The sequence below is a fragment of the Cibotium barometz genome, chromosome 37, assembly GCF_041138505.1.
Source record: "Cibotium barometz isolate CiBa-2024 chromosome 37, ASM4113850v1, whole genome shotgun sequence".
Lineage (NCBI taxonomy): Eukaryota > Viridiplantae > Streptophyta > Polypodiopsida > Cyatheales > Cibotiaceae > Cibotium > Cibotium barometz.
This window is the reverse complement of record NC_141082.1, coordinates 20698394-20721579: the sequence shown is the minus strand read 5'-3', so window position 1 is coordinate 20721579 and position 23186 is coordinate 20698394. Positions and strand designations below refer to the sequence as shown.

The window sequence follows — 23186 nt, the reverse complement described above, 5'->3', positions numbered from 1 at the left end:
TAGATTAGAGGTAAAACGATAGAAAAAGCCAAGGGATGGCTCCCCGGCAACGGCGCCAAAAATGTTATGGCTCACCCTAACCCTCTTTGAAACACATCCAAAAAGAGCTTACCTGGTGAATCGTAATTGTTGTGAGGATCTTTCTAATGGCCGAGCTCATAACCCTTGGGTCTCCAAGCTCTACAACTTCTTGAGAAGCAATTCCACCGCGTCTCCCGCGAGCGTTGTCACACCGCCGCGTTGCACTACGGGTCCTCGTCCCTCCTCTCACCTCACTTTACTCACACACACTCACTAGCATGCATTAGGGAGAGAGATTAGCAAGAGGATTAGCAAGAGCAAGACTCAATTGCACAAAGGGAGAGTATGTTGTATTTTGAGAGATATTTACTTATATACATGGCCATAAGTGTTCACACTCCAGGATCTTTCCAATGGCCGAGCTCGTAACCCTTGAGGTCTCCAAGCTCTACAACTCCTTGAGAAGTAATTCCATCGCATCTCCCGCGAGCGTTATCACACCGCCGCGTTGCATGATGGGTCCTCGTCCCTCCTCTCACCTCACTTCACTCACACACACTCACTAGCATGCATTAGGGAGAGAGATTAGTAAGAGGATTAGCAAGAGTAAGACTCAATTGGACAATGGGAGAGTATGTTGTATTATGAGAGAAATTCACTTATATACATGGCCATAAGTGTTCATACTCACTTAAACTATGGCCGGCCGGGTACTTTAGGCTCATTAGAGTCTTAATGTTATTACAATGATTACTCTCATAATATATCCATGAAGGACATTACTTAGGACTTCATCCTAGCTTGCTACCACACACTCTTGAAGCGGGAATCACCATAAATACTCCGTCACACCATTACGGACGCCCGTCCAAGTTGTTGCTTTGGACACTATTGCTTTATATCTTGAATGTATCACCCTTTGGTGTATCTACCATGACTCCTTGATGTAAGATAATGGTTGTAGCTCTTGTTAATCCTAGAATTGGATTAATATCTATCTCATGGATATACTCAGTAGTGGTCTTTTGTATAAAGTCAAGTTTCTTGCTATATATCAACAGTGTTTGATTTCCTTTGGATGGCTATGGTGATTGGTTGGTTGTTTATCATGCTCATGGGACTTTATGTGTGAGGCCAAGAGTTCTGGGTTTTATTCTATTCAAGTGTGTCAGTGGCTTGCTTCTCAATTGGGTGTACACTTACCCAATATCTAGCATTATACCATATCCTCTTTTTTGTTTTAAAAAATCATTGTGAAAGCTTCTTGGAGAGTTCATTGTTGGTTCAGCCAGAGTTGATCATGGTTTTTTTTGGGATTTAGCAAAGAATCAAAGGGTGTTCCTCTTATATGTTTTAAGGGTTGAGAGTTGACAGAAAGAAGTTGTAGAGGCAAAGATTGATTGTTGCTTGTCACCTCACATCCTTTTGGAGTCCCCACTGAAGAACCTATTTCAAGGATCTTTGGTTTGTCAATTGTGCTCATATGGCTCAAGATTTTTCATTTTTCCATGGGTTTCCACATGAAGATGCCAAAACATTTGTGGAGCAATTGGAAATCACTTGTTTGATCAAAAGCAAGAAAGAGTCTATCTTTATGCTAAGGATTCTTTGTTACTGCTTACAGGGTTAGGCCCGACAATGGTTGAAGGGCCATGAAGTTTCCTTGCAAGCAAGAGACCCATGGACAATGTGGATATCTATGTTTACTGTTCAACACTTCACAAAGTTGTGGAATAGGTGGTGTATTGCTTTAGGAAATAAAACCCCTCCATCTATGTTGAAGAAAGATAGATTTGTTTTGCTGGTTTAAGGGAAAATTTAAGATTGAAGGTGGAGTTAAAAAATATTCGAACTTTTGAAGAAGCTGTGGAGTAAGCTAGGGAGAAAGAATGGAATATGATTAGGTTGGGTCAGCTTAGTAAGGAAGTAAGCTATAGTGTGGAGATTATGGAGGAGGGAGTTAAAGGAGAAGTCAAGAATTTAGTGCAAACCTCATCTCAACTGTTAGTGAAAATCCAAAATGGTGTTGAATTAAAAAAAGGAGAAGCATGAAGTAGTTAGCCTCTTCAAGAACCTTAGTTTGAATTTGTTAGGGGTTGGAAGAGGAAGAGGTAGAGAATATAGGCCACCTAAAGAATATTCGAACTTTTGAAGAAGCTGTGGAGTAAGCTAGGGAGAAAGAATGGAAGATGATTAGCTTGGGTTAGCTTAGTAAGGAAGTAAGCCATAGGTGGAGATTATGGAGGAGGGAGTTAAAGGAGAAGTAAAGAATTTAGTGCAAACCTGATCTGAACTGTTAGTGAAAAGCCAAAATGATGTTGAAATAAAAAAATGAGATGCATGAAGTAGTTAGTCTCTTCAAGAACCTTAGTTTACATTTGCTAGGGATTGGGAAAGGAAGAGGTAGAGGATATAGGCCACCTAGTCTAGGAAATGAAGCATATAGTGAAGGACATAATGAAGAGAATGGTAGAGGCAGAGGAGTGCTTAGAAGAAGTTTTGAACCCTATAATTGTTTTAATTGTGGTGAATGGGGCCATACAAGACCTAACTGTGATAAACCTTCTAGAGGAGGCGGAGATATGTATCCTTTACCATCAACCTTGCCTAATCGGAGTAATGATTTTGCAGTGGAAATCAAGGACCAACCAAGCTTTAGTGGTTTGACACCTAAGAAGAAAGGCAAAGTAGTTGTAAGTTCAATACAAGTGGAAGAAGTGACTACAGATCAAGAGCTTGATGTTATGTCCATGAAAAGAATCGAGAAAAAGAGTCTGAAGGTGATCAAGAAAAGTCCAAGCAAGGGAAACGACAAGAAGAAGCATCAACAAGCAAAAAGAAGGCTAAGCCAAGAAGACACTATCAAGCAACAGATTTGCCTATTGGAGATGGTCAAACAAATTATGTGCTGAAGGAGAATCTTCTCAACAAGAAGGTAGACATATCATCTGGCCAACTCATGGAGCTTTGTCCAAGACTAAGAAGAGAGTGGAAAAGGTGGGTGAATCCAAAAGCTAAGGAACCAAGGAAAGTCACTGTCAAGGTGCACTCAATGGAGGAGCTTTCCGATATATGCTCAGTTATTGATGCTTGGCACAAAGGACAAGGTATGGGAGAAGCCTACATTGATAGGGGTGCACAAATATGTGTAATCACACAATCTTGTGTAGAGAGGTTGGGATTAGAGACAAGTGGGGTTCATTGGAACACCTTCATGGCTGACCTCAAAGCCCGTTTTCTTTCACCACAGTACATGACCAATCTTGAGGATGAGTTTTACAAACTCACTTAGGGTGGTTCCCCTATTTTGACCTATTCAAACACAGTCATTACAATGGCCCAACAGTTGGGCATATCAAAAGTAGATAAGCTCAAGCAGCTTATTCAAGGTTTAGACACTACCATTATGTATCCAGTGAGGAATTTTGAGCCTCAGACTTATGCATGGGCACTGATACTGAACAGAGGTAAGCCCAAGCAGGTACAGTCTTCCCCTAACCCCAAACATCAGTCATCTACCCAGCACTCATCTAAGGGGGCTCAGAACAGCAAAGACCAAAAGGACCAAAATAAAAATTCTTCGGGTCAAATGGACAATAAGAAAGATTCTACACCCAAGGAGACTCCCGAGGAAAAAGCTAAGGAGGACATTGCTGGAGGTTCTCTCCTGCCAGATGAATATACATGGTAGAGGACAGAGAACTTTTGTTTCTTTTGACACACTGTGGGACATGGGAAGAAAGATTGCACTAAGTTCCAAGCTGAAAAGTCTGTTAAGGCATCCACTTCACCAGTAGCAAGTGTAGCATCATCATCCAGTAGCAAGTGTAGCATCACCAGTAGCAAGTGTAGCATCATCATCCACATCTCCACCATCAGTCTCAAATGCCGTTCAGCTTTTACCCTCTTTGAATTCAGTGCCACTAGTGGTATTTGATGATAAGCAAGAGAGTGAGGTTGAGGGAAAGACAAAGGCTCTCATCTGTGCCTATGGCAGTGCAACAACAGTTCATTGTCCTCTTTGACATGGGCAGTTCTAAAGATGCCATCTCTCCACAGCTGGCTACCAAGGTGAGCTATACCTTGGTTCCTTATCATTTAGATGTGGTTGGGTATAGCCCTGGTATACGTACACACATCACTCATAAAGCTCACCAATTTGAGTTTCAAGTTCAACGGGCCACATTCGAGCGGGATTTCATTGTCTCCCCTCTTTTAGGGTGTGACATGATCCTTGGGATCCAGTGGTTTCGACAGTATGCACCGATTCCTGATTGGAGGCAGAACACTTTCACCATAGTTGAAGGCTTTCCTGAGCCTCTCATGATTCGTGGGGATCCGAGCATTCCTTGCATTCCACTCATTCCCACATTCAAGCCCAAAGAGCCATCAGAAAAGGAGCAGAGTGTGCGTTGTTATATGTCCGGTCTCAATTTAATGCAGTTCAAGTAGCACCCAGAGGGAACAACGGATGGTTGGTCTTTTGTCTAAATACAGCAACATCATGCTGCAAGACGACCTCCCACCTACTCTCCCACCCAGTAGACCTGAGGACCATTGCATAGAGTTGATTCCTGGTTCAGAACCTCCAAGCAAGTTTCCCTACCGTCTTTATAAGGCATTGGAGAGCAAGCGGCTGGAGCAGCAGTTAGCCCAACTACTCCGGTCAGGATTTATCCAACCATCTTCCTCACCTTTTGCTGCTCCCATTCTGTTTGTCCAGAAGAAGGATAAGTCTGCATGCTTATGTGTGGATTACAGGGCGCTCAATAAGCTAAGAGTGAAGAGTAGATTCCCCATGCCCAGAATAGAGTACATCCTTGAATGACTCAACGGTGCAAAGATTTTCTCTGAGATTGATCTTAAGAGTGGCTATCATCAGGTTTGGATCTTTGAGGTCGACATTCCAAAAACAGCCTTTAGGGCCGAGAGTGGCCACTACAAATTTGTGGTGATGCCCTTTGGCCTCACCAATGCACCAGCGACGTTCAACAAAATGATGTCTCGAGTTTTTTGGGATCTCATTGGTAAATGCGTTTTCATCTTCTAAGATGACATTCTTATCTTTTCAGGGATTGCAGAGCAGCATGAGCGAGATGTGGCACAGGTTTTGCAACTCTTGCAGGACAATGAGTTGTTTATCATGCCAAGAAGAGTGAGTTTGGAGTACAGGAAATCCATTACCTGGGATACATCATCAGGTCTTCAGGTATTAGCCTTGACCGTGAAAAGGTACAAGCCATTCTCAGTTGGAATATTCCCACTACAGCCCAAGAAATCCGCTCATTTGTGGGTCTTTGTCAGGCCTACAACACCCACATGGACAAGTTTTCTCACCTTACATCACCTCTTACTGACTTGCACAAGGGCGTGAAGACTCGTTGTCAGAAAGTGTCCGTCATGGGGCAAGGCTTTAGAGGCATTCCAGGCAATGAATAAAGTTGCCTCTGAGTCACCAGTTTTGAAGTTGGCGTCATGGGATGATCCTTTCGAGGTGATTACCGATGCTAGTAATCTTACCATTGGAGTTGTTTTACAGCAAGATGGTAGGCCAGTGGCTTATTATAGCCGCAAATTGAATAACGCCGAGAAAAATTATTCGGTGTATGACAGAGCTCTTGGGGGTGATGACTTCCCTTAAGCATTGGAAACACTTCTTTTACGGGAGGGACTTAACAGTTAAGACAGATCACTAGGCACTTAAATGGTTGCAAACCATTAGGTGGAGTCAATTGGTCCAACAATTTGGGGGAATGATTGAATACATCCCAAGCAAAAATAACCCCATTGCCGATGCTCTTAGTCGGAAGGGTACTATTCAGACATTGTAGGAGTCCATTGTGCTAGAAATTCAAGGCAAAGACTTTTTTTTTTTTTTTCCGAGAAAAGATCCTTTCATTAGTTATATAAGAACGCCCGTAGGGCTACAAAAAAATCCTCTCCTGTTCATAAAAAAACAGAGCAGAGAACAAAGCAGGGCAGCCAGGGAGACTCTCCCTAGGTGCTGAAAAGTACAAGTATCAGTACAAAGAATTGAGGGGCTATATCATACAATAGGAGGGGGTAAAAGCCAAACAGGTGGCCTGTAGTGCCAACGGGCGGACCCCGCGTGTGGCTGCGCCAAGTGGTGTGAAAGGCCTGGCGCCGCAAGATCGCCTCATCCGAGTCGCCCCGGATGCGGTCATATTGTCCTCGCAAGGTGTGGATCAGCTCCTGCCAAATCCCCCGAACAGTCTCTGTTGGTGGCTCCAGTCTCCCCTCAAAGGCCCTGAAACACCGGGCCCTGCAGGTGAACCAGATGGTGAGGCTGCTGAGGAGCTCCCATCGTAGATCCCTCTCCTGTGTACAGCCGGCGGACGAGAAATCAGGTGAAGGAACAAGGCGAGGCTGGCCCCTAATGAATCTGATGGCCTGGCTGTCCTGCTCCGTCTCATAGCCCATAGCAGGCCCTGACCAAGTTGACCAAGCAGCGGCACCCCACGTATACATACCCTCTGGAGAGAGGGGGGCCAGAATGCGCAGCATCCGGAGCCAAATCTGCTGCGCCTGAGGGCAGTCCCATAGGCAATGTCTCTGTGTCTCCATAGGGTGGCCGCATCGGACGCAGGCCGCCGGAAGACCGCTGTAGACAAGCCAGGTGCCAACTGCAAAGCCCCTGTGGGCGACCAGCCACTGGAAAGTCGAGATCCTGCGTGCCTGTCGACTAGCCCAGAGCCTGGTCCAAAAATCCTTCAGGAACTCCTGTGAGAGTCCTTGTAGCCGCCAGTGCCCCGATGCAGCTGGAGAGACCATCCTCCTCGCCGTCAAAATATGTCGCCCCAACCGAACAGTATACTGGAAAAAGGTGATCTCTGTGGCCTCAAGGGATGCATAAGGATCATGCCACTAGTACTCGCCAGGGTCCCACTGGAGCCGGGCCAAGGGGCGCGCTGCATATGCCCATATGCGCCAATCAGAGTCCACATCTGCAGGGTCTGGGTCAATATGCCACTTCCGAGAAGCGGCGGCCACTACCCGTATCCTCTGAAAGATGCACTCTGCAACCAAAGGCGACTCCGCCTCCACTCTCTGAAGTCTGCCCTCATCCTGGATCTCATAGTAGAGGCATCTGCCATCCTCAGTGCAAGCTCTAACAGCAATCAGGATCTCCAACTGTGTAAAGGCTCCCATCCACCGTGGGGCCACGGGCTCGAGAGGCGTGAACCACTCCTCTGTGAGTGCCTCCTGAATGTCATCCCTCATAATTAACCCCCCTCTGAAGTGACTCAGCCTCTCCACCTGGATCTCCTCTGGTAGACTGCAGAAGGCCTGCCAGTCTCCAAAACTACGTGCTGGGCCTGCCGCCAATGGTCCCGAGGCTAGACGAGGCCGAGAACCCAGCATATGACCCTGCTCTGTGCGAACCGCTGGGCTCTAGATAAGCGGCTGTCTGGCCCGCTCCTCAGCACAAGAAGGAGGTCTTTGAGAGAGCCCCGGTCTCAGCAACTCCCAAGCTCTCAGGATGCTCAAGGCAAACCTGTCCTCCCATCCTCTACTGAGGCCTGTCCTCCTCATCTCTATGAAGATCCATCGTATCTCTGATGCCCAAGTGCCCCCTGCTGGGGGAGCCCGAGCCTGCAGAGCCGCTGCAAAAGAAGCTCTTTCCAAGGCTCAGCGCCTGGAAGCAGCCCCCGAACAATAAGCTTCCCCAATAAGGCTCTACTCTGATCAACTGGATCTATAATGCCCAAGCCTCCCTGGGCCAACAGAAGTGTAATAACTGCCCAAGCAACCTTTGCCCGGGCTGGCTGACCATCCCGCCCAGACCAAAGAAAGTTCCTGATCAGCCTCTGTACTTGGCTGATACAAGAGCTCGAGAAGATCCAGCAAGACGTAATGTACCACATGGTCGCTAAAAGCACCTGATTTGCCACCACCACCCTCCCAGCCAAGGATAGCCGAGCTGTACTCCAATACAAAAGCTTCTTCCGAATGCTCAGAAGAAGTGGGGCAATCTGCTGCTCAGGTGACAAATCTAGTCCAATCTGGCATCCCAAATATCGCACTGCTGTACGATTAGGAATCAATCTAAAACCCGGGTCTGGGCTCCATGCCGGAGTGGGAGTGCTACTGATCCAAAAGGGCACCGTCCTGCGCCAATTGATCAATGCTCCCGAAGCTGCACTAAAAACCTGGAGCGATTGCTCTGCCCGCTGAAGATTGGCCTCCTGGCCATGCAAAAATAAACCCGTGTCATCAGCAAACTCAGCATCGAGCAGGTCCTCCCCCCGGATTGGTAGCTGGAGTCCTCTCAAACCAGCGTGAGATACATGCTCATAGCCTCAGCAAAGAAGAGAAAAAGAAACGGGGCGAGAGGACACCCCTGACGGACTGATCTGGTCAACTCAAAACTCGGCCCCCGTCCTCTTGCAATCAGCACCTGGCTACGAGCTGTGGAATATAGAGCCGCCACCCCTCGAATCCAACCTGGCTCAAAGCCCAGGCGAAGCATAGTGCCCTCTAAGAAACCCCAATCGACTCTATCGTATGCCTTCTCAAAATCGAGAAGCATCACGACCAAGTCCTCACCAAGAAATCTAGCTCGGGCCGTCGCCTCCTAGAAGGTGAAAATGTTGTCAAGGATACCAGGCTCCTTGACGAATCCTGTCTGGGTAGCATGAATCAACTCCCCCAGGAAGGGCTGGATCCTCAAACTCAAGGCCTTTGCGAAGACCTTGTAGACAGTATTGAGGATCGTGATAGGTCTCCAATGCCGAATATCATATAATACTCCCTCCCCCTTGGGGATAAGAAAGATCAAGCCCTCTGAAAAGCTCTGTGGCATCACCCCAGTGTCCAAAACATACTGGAAGCCGCTGCGGAGGCCTGGCCCCAAAAGGTCCCAATAGCGCATAAAAAAGGCAGGCGTCAATCCGTCCTCCCCTGGGCAACTATGGCGCGGAAGGACCCTCAAGGCCTCAGCAAGCTCAACCCCTGAGAGAGGCTCACCCAGAACTATACGCATACGATCTGTGACCCTCCTCTGCACATGGGCCCACACAGTCTGTCTGCAAGCATCCCGAGCCTCAGTGGCTGGCTCTGCTGAAAGCAGGTCTCTATAGAACCCAGTGGCAATGGCTCTGATCTCCTCGGGCTCAGTAGCTACCGATCTGTCCGGCCTCCCAAGCTGGCGGACTCCTGCTCGAGCATGGTGGGGTCCTGTAATCTCAAAAAACTCCCCAGTCACTCTATCACCAAGCTGCGTCCACTGAGAGGCCTGGTGGCGATAGTAAAACTCATGTCTCTGCTCCTCTGCCTCTCTAACCTCCTGGCGTGCCTGGCTCAGCTGGGACGCCACCCACTCACATGTAGGCTGCTGCTCCTAAAGGCATTGAAGCGAAGCTAGGCTACGTCTCAGCCGACGCTCCCGCTCGCGAGCCTCTCCCAGCCGTGTCAAGGCTGCAGCGTGCAAAAAAGAGCTGAGCTCGATGAGTCCGTGGGCACACTGGCCTGCTGCATCCTGGTCAGAGCTCTGACTATCATGCCATATCCTCTCAATGTCCTCAGCGAGACTAGGATCTGCAAGTACCCTCTCTGGGATCCTCAACTGCAAGCTGGTCTCCCGTGTCCTCTCCTCAAGTGTCAAAATAACTGGCGCATGGTCTGAAAAAGAGGTGCCAGCGAGAATGCCAACGGATCCCCCTCGCTCCCCTAAACTGTCGCCCACATAAAAGCGATCAATCCGTGATAGATTAGTTCCTTCCTGCCGGCGATCCGACCGAGAGAAACTAAGACTGTCCTGAGAGCGGGAGAAGGCCTCATGCTGCCGTGCATCAGTGATCCTCAGTGTCATGCAAAATCGCTCCCAAGCTGCAAGCTCCGTACCGTGCACTGTAACATGACTGCCTCCCACCCTATCAGCCGGGTCCTCAAGCATGTTGAAGTCTCCCCCGACACACCAATGTGCGGCCTCTGGCAATGCATCCGTAACCTGGGTCCAGAACTCTGCTCTGGCACTAGCATGGTTGGGCGCATAGACATTGAGCACACCAAAGAGCTCATCATGCGTCCTCAGAATGACATACTGTGCTCTACCAAGCACAATGATCCCGCGATCCACAATGGCCTGTCGCCATACATCCGCAATGACCATACATACTCCTCCCTGCCCACCCAAGGGGCCAACCCCTGCAGACCAAAAGGTGTCCCATCTACCAGGCATCACTGAACCATATCTCCGGATCCTGCTCTCACCCAAATGGTGCTCTTGCATCATCAAAATATCAATACTGCCCCCAACCAGGCATCTCTGAAGCTCTTGCCTCAAGCAACCACGATAACGTATATAATGTGCTCCGCCAAGGCCCTGTACATTCCATGAGATGATCCTCATGGATGGCCTGCTGAGGTGGATGCTGTCTCAAACGTACGGCGGGCCTTCGCAAGCGGCTTGGATGGAGTGTAGTCCCCATCCAAGCGGCTACGAAACTGCCCACCCGGTGTGCTGCAAGAATCTTGGATCAGGCGCCAGTGGCTGTGTCCCATGGCGACGGCCTCCCGCTCAGACAGAGCAACCTCGTGTATGCATACATATCCAGGGTCGCGTGCTAAGTCTGCCACTATGCGAACGACCAAATGTGGAATCCTTGAGGCATCCACACTCCCGGGATCAAGGAAAAAATGAGCCAACTCCCATAGTCGGCCTATCACATCTCTCACCTCCAGGTCGCTCACATGGTGAGAAAACTCAATTGCCTGAGTCTTCAAAGTGCTAAGAGCGAGCTCCAGAGTCCACTAACGGTCGCGTGGGCCACAGAGAGGGAATGAGAAGGCCACCACTGAATCAAGTGCCTCCTCCCCGCGGGCCGGAGGTATCACTACATGAACTCTGATGGCGAGGAGCTGAGGCGAGTGGGGGGGGGAGAAGGGGGTGGAGAAGGAGCCGCTGCCGAAACCGGAGCGGGGACGGGAGGAGGCGAAGGTGGAAGCGAGGCGGGAGGGGGGGACGGGGGAGGGAGGGGTGGGAGCGAAGAGGGGTGCTGGCATTGCCTGGTCCTCAGTCGGCGCTGGGGTCTCCTCCTGGAGGGGAGCAAAGCTGTTCCTCACGGGAACCCAGTGATGCTGAGACTGTGGCTGCTGCTGCATCGGTCTCTGGGCGTGCTGCTGTGGCTGTCTCCCTCGACGGCGCCCCTGTCCAGGCTGCCACTCCGAGGTCTCTGTGGGCTGAGTAGGTGTCACGGAGGCTGCCTGCCGAGCCGCATCTGTGGGCGGGCCATCAGGGGCGTGCTGCTGCGGTGAAGGTCGGGGTCTCCTGCGAGGGCAGGCAAGTGGCCGACCTATCTGCAAATAAAGCACTGGTTCGGGAGCCCCGAGAACTCCACTCTCTGATCAATCCATCCCCCCCCTATCCTAGGTAGCTGAATGACCTTCGGAAGGGAGGAGATGTCAGGAACCAAAACTCTGACCGAAGGTAGCCCAGCTGCTCTAGCCACCACTGAAGCTGCTGTGGGGCCAGTCTCAAGCACCGAGCCCACCAGTGCTCCTAGCCTCGAGAGGAGCGGAAGGTACTCGCGGCGGAGTCCAGGGAAGCAAACTGTAACATGGAAAAGGCGCTCTCCCTGCTCGGCCGCTGCTGGGTCAAAGCCATGCTGCCAAGGTCTGAAGAATGCCCGAGCGCCCCTGATGTCAAGGGGACTCATGGCTAGGACCTGGGCCACGCTCTGGGCTGTCTCAAACTTGATTTGGTAGTGTCCACGGCCCAGTAGCTGAACGTCCAGGATCTTGCCCACATCTGCAAGAAGGCGGGCCTGGAGAAGATCCCGGTTCTCCCCTCTGCTGGGGCGAGTGCCGACTATACGGTAGATGGTGGAATGTGCCTGGAGGCGTTCCACCTCTGCGGCGAGGCTCGCTTCCTCTTCTGGCGAAAGAGAAAGCCTGATGGGGGTATCCTCAGGGGCGGGCGAGGGGGCTGCGGAAGAGTCCCTCTGAGGTGGAGTGGGAGGAGCCTCCATCAGAGTCTGAAGCTATGGCGAAGGCGGAGCGAATGCGGAGAGACCTGCAAGAACCGAGCTGCACACAAAGGGCGGAGGGGGAAGGCGAAAGGGAAAAAAAAAAGGAAAGAACCCCCAGGGGGCGGAAAAAACCAGAAAGAAGGGGGGGGGGGGGGGTAAGGCGGCGAAGAAAAAACCCCTTTGGGGGGGGGGGGGTGGAAGCAGTGCGAAAGGAGTGGGGGGGAGAAAGAGAGGGCTGGCGGAGGGGGGGGACGGGGCGTTGAAGAGGGGAGGGGGGCGCGACGGCGAGCAGATGGGGGCGGGCGCTTCAGCGCAAGAGAGTCAGGCGGAGGGGGGGCGCATAAGCGAGGGCAGGCGGAAGGGGAAAGGGCGCGTGGGTGGGAAGGGGGAAGGGGCGTGCAGGCAGCGCGAGCAGGGGGGGGAGAGTGGGAGCTTCAGCGAGCTATCCTTCGGCCCAAGGCAAAGACTTAGACAGTATGAAGGCACAATATCCGGATTCGGAAGAGTTCGGGACTCAATATCAGTTGGCGCTCAGTTCAGAACCATGCCACTACAGTATACGGGATGGTCGGATGTTTTTCAAGAACCGTCTATGTGTGCTCAAAGACAAGCGCCAAGTCCATCTCCACGATGCTCATAATTCTCTTGTTGGGGGTCATAGGGGTATCAACAGTACCTTGGAGAAGTTAGAGAGGTCATTCTATTGGCCTAAGATGCGATGGGATGTCTACCAACATGTCTAATCATGGCAGATATATCCATGCGTTGGGCATTCATATCACTTGTACTCAGCATTGTACAACATTTCTCCAAAGAATAATATAAGCCAATACTCCTGCTTGCAGAGGGGGGGTGTAGGCATATGCTCACTTATGGTAGTGCTATGTGTGAATAGGGCTTAACCAAGGGCACTTTTTCCCATGTGGTTTTTCCCCTTGGATATCAAGTGTGAAAGGACACTCTACATATAATATTTTGTACTTCTATATTATATGGATGTGACACACATGCAAGTGTTGACTTGCATTTTGTGGCTACCACACTTTTGGCTCTCTCTCTCTCTCTCTCTCTCTCTCTCTCTCTCTCTCTCTCTCTCATTTCTGTGTGAGCTTCTCCATCCTGCACCTAACCCTAATGTGCAGGTTTGTGTGTGTGTGAGTCCAACACCAACAATTGGTATCAGAGCTCTGGAGGTTCAGTCCAAGCCCCTCTGGAAGTTCAGACTTGGCCCTGCAGCTGCCTGTGAATTTCCGTCGGCCGGATCCGTCGCCTACAGATTTCCGTTGAAAATACAAGTTCCGTCCGTCGCCTGCCTTCCGGCGCCCAGCTCCGTCCGCCGCCTTCGCCTAGCCCAGTCGGCGGTCTTACTGCAGAGACAGCCACCTCCGCCCAGGCCAGTCGGCTGCGCTACTGCCCAGGTCTCCGCCACCGCCGGATTCTTGGCGCAGCTACTGTTGCGAGCGCCGCCACCTCCTCGCCCGTCGGCTCCCTTGCCACCCTTCGTTCGCCCCGTCCAGCCCCGACATGCTCTGCGCTGCAGCTCCAGCGACTGCCCTGCGGCTCCGTTCATCGTGCCATTGGCAATGCACAGTCTGATAGCTGGCGGCTTCCGCACCTTGCTGCTGGTAATCAAACGCCGACCTCCGCACGCCTAACCACTCTTCTCCACGTCTGTGTACTCCTCGACTGACGCCTGCAATACACGTCTGTACCATCCGTACTGTCCTCGCCTGTAGGTACTTTTTATACAAATTTTTATTCACAGGAAAATACAAATTTTGCAGCCATTTCAAGGTAGGTCAGATTTAAACAAAATTCTAGGGGTTTGCCAAAAATTACCCTTTGCCAGAAAAATTGCAGGTGGTGCCATTCATATTGTTTGGTTTGGAATTTGGTGGTTTTCCAAATTGAGGTCAAAATCAGCAAATTGAGCCTCTTTCAGTTGCAAAAATTTGGGGCTTTTGTGAAAATTGGCCAATTAACTGCACATTGAAGCGGTTAGAGTGCATAAAAATTGGGGCTTTTCAGATTGGAGCATGTAATTGGGCGTTACAGCTGTGATTGGTCGCATATGTATACACATTGTGTGTAATTGGACAATTTGGTGCAGGTTTACACTTGCTTCAGTTTGCAGGCAATTTACACAGGACATTTGGTTGCCTGGCAGTGCACATTGGTGCTTGGTTTGCTTGGAGGTATAGTTTGTTGACATGGCTCAGAATGCTACAGATGTATTTGGTGTGCTCACCCAGGAGGACAAGTTGGATGGATCTAACTACTTCCTCTGGAGTTTCATGATCCGTAATTTGCTGGTAGCCAAAGGGCTTTGGGGCATCGTGTGTGGTGATGACACACGCCCACTTACCATACAGCCAGCTACGCCTCAAAGGGGAGGTGCTCAAAGAGCTCCTGAAGTAGAACATGCTCCCACACAAGAGCAGAAGAGATGGGACTCTAGGGATGCACATGCCATGTCATTGATAGCCCTTTCAGTGAAAAGGACTATTATTCCGCACATTCGTTCTTGCAAGACATCGAAGCTTGCATGGGACACATTGGAAGCAATGTATTAGGTACGCAACGAGGCAAGAGTTGCGTACTTGAAGAGGCAATTGGATCTTCTTTCTATGGATGAGGGTGTTTTCCATGGCAGATTATCTCACCAAAGTGAAAGATTTGTAGGAACAATTGCTCAACATTGATGAGGTTATCCCAGACAGACAGCTGGTCACTAATACTCTTCATTCTTTACCACTTTCCTACTTGGGCTTTAAGCTTTAACACCTCTCTCAACCTCTCTATGAGAGGAGGTGGTGATCCCGTCACTTTTGAAGAGCTGGTGGGTTTACTCTTGCAGGAAGAGCAAACAAGAGCAAACTTAGCGAGCAATTGTGGTGGAGACAAGGCATTTATAGCCAAGGATAAGGGTAAAGCAGAGAGCTTTAAGCATGGGGGACACAATAGTCTAGCAAGGCTAGTCATGGACAGCCCTCTTCTGGTGGTGAAAAGTGTGACAAAGGGGATGCAAACAAGCCCAAAAAGAAGGGCAAATGTCACTACTGCCATAAGCCTAGACACTACATCCGTAAATGTAGGAAGCGGATTGCAAAAGAGAAAAGGAAAGAAGCAGGCAATGCAGTAGTAGCAGAGTCTTCTGATGACAGAGCACAGCAATCAGCTAATGTAATTCAGGAAGAGTACACTTTTTTGGTCACATGCACTAGTGACACACCAAGTGCTTCAGACAATGATATGTCTTGCATTGCATCTGACTGATAGGATGTATCATGGTATTTTGATAGTGGTGCTTTGAGCCAGATCACTTTATGCAAAGATGTATTTCAGCACTTGGTTTATGCTTCAAATGGCCGCACTGTATCATGTGCACGATACAAAGGCTTGTATAAGCTGGACAGCTATGACAAGCGTACTTATGATGCAAATATAGTGGCTGCCCACACTCCTGCTATGCATGATGCAGAGCTATGGCATGCTCGTTTTGGGCATGTAAATTTTCGGAGTTTGATGCTTTTGCAGAAGCAGGTTGATAATATGCCGCCTCTTGAGTCTCCACCAAGACATGTATGTGAGGGGTGTATTTTGGAAAAGATGCAACAAAAACCATTCCCCAAAGATGGAGCTGTTAGAGCTGAAAGTAAATTACAGCTCATACATAGTGATGTATGTGGTCCAATGCGGACATTATCCATAGGGGGGCATCTTTACTTCGTCACATTCATTGATGACTACTCCAGGTTTGCTTGGGTTTACCCTTTGAAAGCGAAAGCAGAGGTGTTTGCATGCTTTCGATATTTTGTAGCAATGGCTGAAAATATGCGTGGATGTAAAGTCCAAACACTCCGCTCAGATAGAGGTGGAGAGTACATGTCAAATGAATTTAAGGATTATATGCTTCAAAAGGGCATCAAACACCAATGTACTGTGCCTTATACACCGCAGCAGAATGGTGTAGTTGAGAGGAAAAATAGATCTCTCATGGAGATGGCAAGATGCATGATGAAAGCACAAATGTTGCCTCACAATGTTTGGATGGAAGCTATAATGTGTGCAACTCATGTGTTGAACAGGTGTCCAACAAAAGCTTTGAAAACCATAATACCATTTGAGGATTGGTATAGCCGAAAGCCAACAGTGGATTATATGCGTACATTTGGGTGTTTGGCATATGCACATGTGTCAGAACAACTCTGAACAAAGCTAGATGACAAAGCAATGAAATGCATTTTTGTGGGCTGCAGCAATGAGAGCAAAGGATACCGTCTATATAATCCAACAACACGAAGGATTTTTGTCAGTAGAGATGTGGTATTTGCTGAAAATTCAGAACAGCCCATGTACAGCTTGTATAAAAGTAATGATACAAGCATACATGACATGTTTGATGGACTATTACCCATTGCAATTAGGGGGGATTCAGATCAGCCAGCCCCTACACAAGAAAATCTTCATGTAGAACATGTGGAACAGCCAGCCATTCAGCCCCCTTCTATGGAAGAAGTGGAAGATCTTGTCAGGGAAGAGCAAACAGCCATAGACACAGCCAAGTCAGCGCCAAGATGGTTGCTGAAAACTTTGCAAGAAAGCAAACTTGCAGCTCCACTCACAGGTAGAACAAGGACTAGTTCCAGCCATGCATTGAATATACATCGTGGGGAGTCTGCATTAGCCATGGGTGGTCTCTTTGATTCAGAAGAGCCTTCTTCTTATGAAGAAGCACATGAGAATGAGCATTGGGTGCAAGCTATGCAAGCTGAAATCTCTTCTATCATGAAGAACAATACTTGGGATCGTGTGGAATTGCCTAAAGGCAAGCATGTCATTGGAACAAAGTGGGTGTACAAAGTCAGAAGGAAGTCTGATGGTACTATTGATAGGTACAAAGCAAGACTTGTGGCTAAAGGCTACTCCCAGAAAAAGGGAATAGATTATGAGGAAACTTTTGCTCCTACTTCGAGAATGAGCACAATAAGATCAGTGATTGCATTGGCTGCACGTAAAGGATGGAAAGTGCATCAATTGGACATCAAAACTGCATTCTTAAATGGGGATTTACAGGAGGAAGTATGCAGGTTACACAAAGCATTGTATGGGTTAAAGCAAGCTCCAAGAGCTTGGTATGATAAAATACATGCTCATCTAACCAGCCAAGGTTATGTGAATAGTCCAGCTGAAAGCACATTGTATGTGAAGAAAACCGATGCCGATATTCTCATAGTCATCTTGTATGTAGATGACATGCTCATTACAGGTACTAGCAAAGCACAAATTTCAGATTTCAAAGCTGATTTGAAAGCTGAATTTGATATGTCAGATTTGGGGCCTTTACACTACTATCTTGGCATACAGTTTATGCATACAAATGATGGCATTGTTATGCAGCAAACTAAGTACATAAAAAGTTTGCTAAAAAGGTTTCACATGGATGAATATAAGCCCATTTCTACTCCAGTAGAACCAGGTGTACGGCTTACTATGCATGATATTGGAGAGCCTTTTGAGGCCGGCATTTACAGCCAGGCAGTGGGATGTCTCATTTACTTGTGTAACACGAGGCCAGACATATCTTTTGGGGTGTCTTTGTTGAGCAAATTCATGCACAGCCTAGGCACAAAGCATTGGCAAGAAGTCAAACGCATATTTCGTTATCTTCAGGGTACCCTGGATCTTGGTTTGTTCTATTCCAGGGGGGGAAGCTTGCAGCTTTAAGTGATTCAGATTGGGCTGGTGATTATGATACCAGACAATCCACCAGTGGGAATTGTTTTTTTCTTGGCAGCTCATGCATATCTTGGTTGAGTAAAAAGCAACCCACTGTTGCCACATCTACTTTTGAGGCTGAGTACAGGGCAGTCTTCCCAGCTACAGTAGATTGTGTATGGTTGAGGAGATTATTGGCTGATCTTCGTGAGTGTCAGCAGACACCCACCACCATTCTCACTGATAGCCAAAGTGCTATGGCCGTGGCACAAAATCCAGTATTTCATGCACGCACCCTGCACATTGAGATTCATTATCACTATGTCAGAGAGAGGTTACATGCAGGGGAGATCAGTTTATCTTACTACCCTACACAAGATAATGTTGCAGATCTATTCACAAAGGCTTTACCTCGAGCAAAGTTTGAAGCTTTCCGCAAAGCTTTGGGCTTACTCTCATGCAGAGAGTGATCTGCTACCTTGTACAGGTTCACACTTCCACTACAGGGGGGATTTGTAGGCATATGCTCACTTATGGTAGTGCTATGTGTGAACATGGCTTAACCAAGGGCACTTTTTCCCATGTGGTTTTTCCTCTTGGATATCAAGTGTGAAAGGACACTCTACATATAATATTTTGTACTTCTATATTATATGGATGTGACACACATGCAAGTGTTGACTTGCATTTTGTGGCTACCACACTTTTGGCTCTCTCTCTCTCTCTCTCTCTCTCTCATTTCTGTGTGAGCTTCTTCATCCTGCACCTAACCGTAATGTGCAGGTTTGTGTGTGAGTGTGTGAGTTCAACACCAATAGGGGGGGGGGGGGAGAGAGGGGGCTTTAGTGTGTATTGGGACTCAATACTGTGTCGTCTTCTAAATTCTCATTCTCTTCTCTCTCTCTCCACTCTAAAGTTGTTTTTAAAGATTCACACCACATAAAGGTATAACAAAGGTCCTACTGTGTGTTATCATGATCAAGCTCAGTGCATGTAACAACTCTGGTATGCAAGATTGTTGGTAGCTGCCCTGCGCGTGGACAACTGAGAGATCTTTTGCAGGCGAGCCTCATCAGTGGGCGTGCAAAGATCATAGACATTCATCCTCTGGGGCATGGCTACTACTAGGTTGAGTTCGACTCGCTAGTAGGGTCAGATTGAGTCATGCAGCTGAGCCCTGTTGCAGTGTGTATGGCCCAGGCCTTCTTTGCACAGTGGCAGCATGGCTTCGACCCCGCGTCTGACCCATTGGCTGGCGTGTTAGGCTTCCCAAGGACAGTTTGCTTCCCAGGACTCAGGAAGGAATACCTTCCTCTTCTCCCAATGATCAGTGGAGCCATTGGGAGAGTGATGGGAACAACAACCCCCCCCCCCCCCCCCCAACTACTACCTCGTCTCTCGCACAAGTGGCCGGGATTCCATTCCTTCGCATTTGTATTGCTTTACCAGAGATAGTGCCTCATGTCATATCTATCCCATGCCTTCGGGGCGACCCCATCATTCAGTAAGTGGAGTAGTACTCAGGCCTTCCGGGACAATGTGTCATTTGCAGGGAGATGGGCCACATAGCCAGAACTTGCCCTTGGTGCCAGTCCAGGAGACCGCCTCTGGTGGTTCCCTCCTGGTCCTTGTTCAGATTCTCACAAGGGGGTAGAGAGAGAGGCAGCCTCTCAGGTAGTGGAGCAGTAGGACCCGACCACGGACGACCATGTTGGCGGAGAGTGGTGGACCGTTGGCCCACGCCTGGGCCATTAGCTGACTACCAGAGCTGAGCGCTACCACGGTGCACACTAGGCTGGCAGAGTACAAGAGGATTCGGTTTTGTTAGCAAATCATTTTGAGCATTTATCACAATACCCACTTGTCGGCGATGGGCCCCCTCGAGTCACAGTGAGGGTCCCTCCGGCCCCTCTGGTTTGGTGGCCGCTTCCCCTCGAGTCACAGTGAGGGTCCCTCCGGCCCCTCTGGTTTGGTGGCCGCTTCCCCGCTGAGATTCCTCCTTCAGCTCTCAATTTCCAGTGAGATCAGTTGGCCCCATTGAAGCCCCGACGAGCCCCTCCTAGCAACCTCCCTCTTTAATGGATCACTCCTAGTCGCTCCCTTCTCCTTCACACGCCCCTCCGCCTCCTTCCCCCATCCCCCCTCCTCTCTCTACACCTCCCCCCCCCTCCTCCTCCTCCTCCATCCTCGCCTCTGACTCTTCCCGCAGCAGCCCCGTCTGCCCCGTCCTCTTCGTCTGAGCCCACACTCCTCCCTTCCTCCGCCTCTCTAGAGCACTCTCGTCGCCCTCTAGCAGCACCCGACCTGGAGTAGAGGCAGCCGCTTATAGAGGACCCTGAGATCTGCAGCAGGACAGAGAAAATATGGGCGGGACTAGATTTTATTTCAGGCTTTGCCGGGTACACCTTGGATGCGGGCCTCGGTGAAATTAGAAGCTTTTTGTAGGAGAGGCAGCTCAGAGCAAATTGGAGGGATTTTGTGAGCAGGAAAGGAGTCTAAGGAGGGGTCGTGCTTCTCTTTAGGCGGCTTCAGGAGAGTTCCCCCGATAGCCCTTGGATTGAGGGTCAGCTTGCTGTTGCCCGTATGGAGATCAAATCCATCGACGAGAGGAGGATGCAGTACAGGTACCATGCCAGAGCTTCCCTTTGGACCGAGGCAGGGGATAGAGTCACGAGGGACGTCTTTGAGATAACCGGCTCCCATAGTAGGAGAGATGGTATCCGTTGGTTGTGTGGCTAGGATGGAGCTATTGTTTCTGAAACACCCCCCCCCCCCCATGTGAGAGCCATTGCCAGTGATGTTTTCCAATCTCTCCTCTCACGGGTGCCCCATTATCCTCACGGGTGATGGACGCGCACGAGATTGTCTGGTGGCACACGAGAGAGGTGGTTCCCCCCTCTCTTCAGTCCTTCTTATTGACTCCGTTCAGTGCAGAGGAGTTGGCGGAGGCATTGACGGCTCTGCCTAGGGGCAATGCCTGGGGGCAGATGGGCTTCTAGTTTCTTTCTTTCTTTGCCATTGGGACCTCATGGAAGGCGGCCTTCGAGTTGCCTACAATGAGTTTATGACCATAGGTGCCATGCTAGAGAGGCTTTTAGAGGGTTTGATACACTTCATTCCTAAGGAGGGTGGTGACATATTGGAGATCCCCCGGCCGTGGAGACCCATCACCCTTCTGGGGACCGCCTACAAGATCTTGGCCAAGGCCATCGGCAAGAGACTTCAGCCTTTCCTCCCTGACTTTATCCATGACACTCAGACAGGTTTTGTTCAAGATCGGAGCATTCTCCTGGACAACATCTTCACCTTTTGGAAGGCAACAGCTTCAGCCAGGATGTGGAGCAGGACCTCATAGTGATACTCCTAGACTTTGAGAAAGCTTATGATAGGATTGATTGGAGCTTTTTGGAGGGCACGATAAGCCGGATGGGGTTCCCCGTGGAGTGGATCCGTGGTGTTTCAAGACTTTACTCAGCCTCTCACAGTCAGGTTCTCATTTAGGGAGCCCGTGGTGACAAATTTCTCCTTTCCCGCTTGGTCCAGTAGGGCACCTTACCTTTTCCTATTCGTCGCTGAGAACATGAGCAATATTGTCTCCAACTTAGGAGACGGGGCTCTAGGGATTGCATCTCCCCCCCCGTGCTTAGGAGGAGCTGTTGGACTCCGAGTTTGCTGATGACACAGCAGCTAACCTATCACATGTGGGAAATCTCCAGGGATTCGTTGAGGCGATCAAGATCTTCTGTTGCGCATCAGGAGCGCAGATCAACTGGCACAAGTTGTGTGGTTTCTAGGTAGGCTTTGCACCTGCCCTGACTTGGCGCCCACTTGGGGCTTTCCAGTGGATCCTGAGGGCACTCTAGTTCTCTATCTTGGATGGTAGGTGGGCATCGATATCTCTCTGGAGGAGCAACTCGCCCCTCTTCTTTTGAAGCTTTGCGAGGAGCATTGCGAGGCTCTCCCTAGCTGTCGCAGAGCACTGCGAGGCTCTCCCTAGCTGGTAGAGTTGTGGTGGCGAACCAGGTCCTTCATGCCACCATGTAGTACATTACTTCTTGTTGGGCCTTCTCCCGAGCATGTATTGGTCAGGTACATCGGTTGATCGGGAACTTCTTGTGGGCTGGCAGTGACGAGACGTTGCCAGGGCCAAGGTGGCATGAAGAGTGATAATTCAGCCATGACGTAGAGGGGGCCTCGGCATGATTGACCCTGCTCTTCCGAGCCGCGTCCTGCTGGGCAAGCTGTTTGTTAGAGCACTCCTTTCCCGTGGTGAGCCTTGGAAGAACTTCCTCTTGGCCTGGATTTCAGCTCGCACCCCAAGTCTAGGGGGCCCTTGGCTACAGAGTACTAGATGGATCTTCACAGAGATGCGGGCCCGCAGACAAATTTGCAGCCAACTTACTCTGAGCTTGGGATCATCTCAGGACGGCCCTTAGGCACCAGTAGCCTCAAAGGAGCATCTTCGGCAGCCATTGATCTGGAACCCCCTGATCCGTTTACCCAATGGCCATATGTTGGGGGCCCGACCTCATGTATCATGGGGCACGTTGAGCATAGGACCTGCTAGGTCCCTTGGAGATTTGCTTGCACATAGACAGTTACCCCCAAAGGTTCAGGAGAGAAGCCTGGCAGCGATCCGGGGTAGAGACAGGCTCAGAATCGACATCGACTATGCTATTCCTCGGGAGTGGTTGACACCTATCCTCCCTCCCCCCCCCCCCCCCCCCCCCCCCCCCCCCCCGCAAATGTGGCTAGGCTTGTTTACTAGGCATGATGTTCTTTTGGCAGTCCACGGGCGGTGGTTTGCTCACTTTTTCTATTCGTCCCCATGGCAGATTAGAGAGATCCGAGCTCCCCTTGGAGGGATTTCAGTGGTTGCACCTTACAGCAGGTGAGAGTGATTGGATTTCAATCACGTGAGTGGCACATAGACACCCTGCCGGCTAAGGTGGCCATGTAGAGGTTTTGGTGGCTATGGATATGGGAGAGCCTGGCACTGACCGCATGTGGAAGCGACGGGAAACTTTCTTGAGGCTCTGGCGGCCTAGCTCTTTTCTCACTGATAGAGATGGTGATCGCACTAGGCATTACAGACCACCTATGTGGTTATCCGACCCCCCCCATTTCTCCCCCTGTGTGAGATAGCCTTCTCCTCATAGAGCGGCCGACCAGAGGGGAATTGCATCTTTCTCCACCTTTTGACTATTTGATCCCCGCCCTGTACAAGAGGCGAGTTTGTATCTAGCCCTTCGTGGTAGTATTTAGCCCATCGTGGCTGTTTTTCATTAACTAATAGAGGATATTTTTCCTAGAAAAAAAAAAAGATATGCATAAGCAGGATCTATGTCAAGATCCAGGATCATCATTGTAAATATATGATCATCTTTTGCAGTATATAGTAGGTTGGGGCTACATCTCGTCTCTCTGTTCTCCTGTGTGTTTGCAAGATCACTAAGG

General features: G+C 49.6%; 1 protein-coding gene across 1 annotated transcript in view; it reads left to right on the top strand.

Moving 5' to 3' along the window:
* The window catches only part of LOC147617048 (uncharacterized), a 200325-nt gene that overhangs the window by 77607 nt on the left and 99532 nt on the right, over nt 1–23186 (top strand). The window lies entirely within an intron of this gene.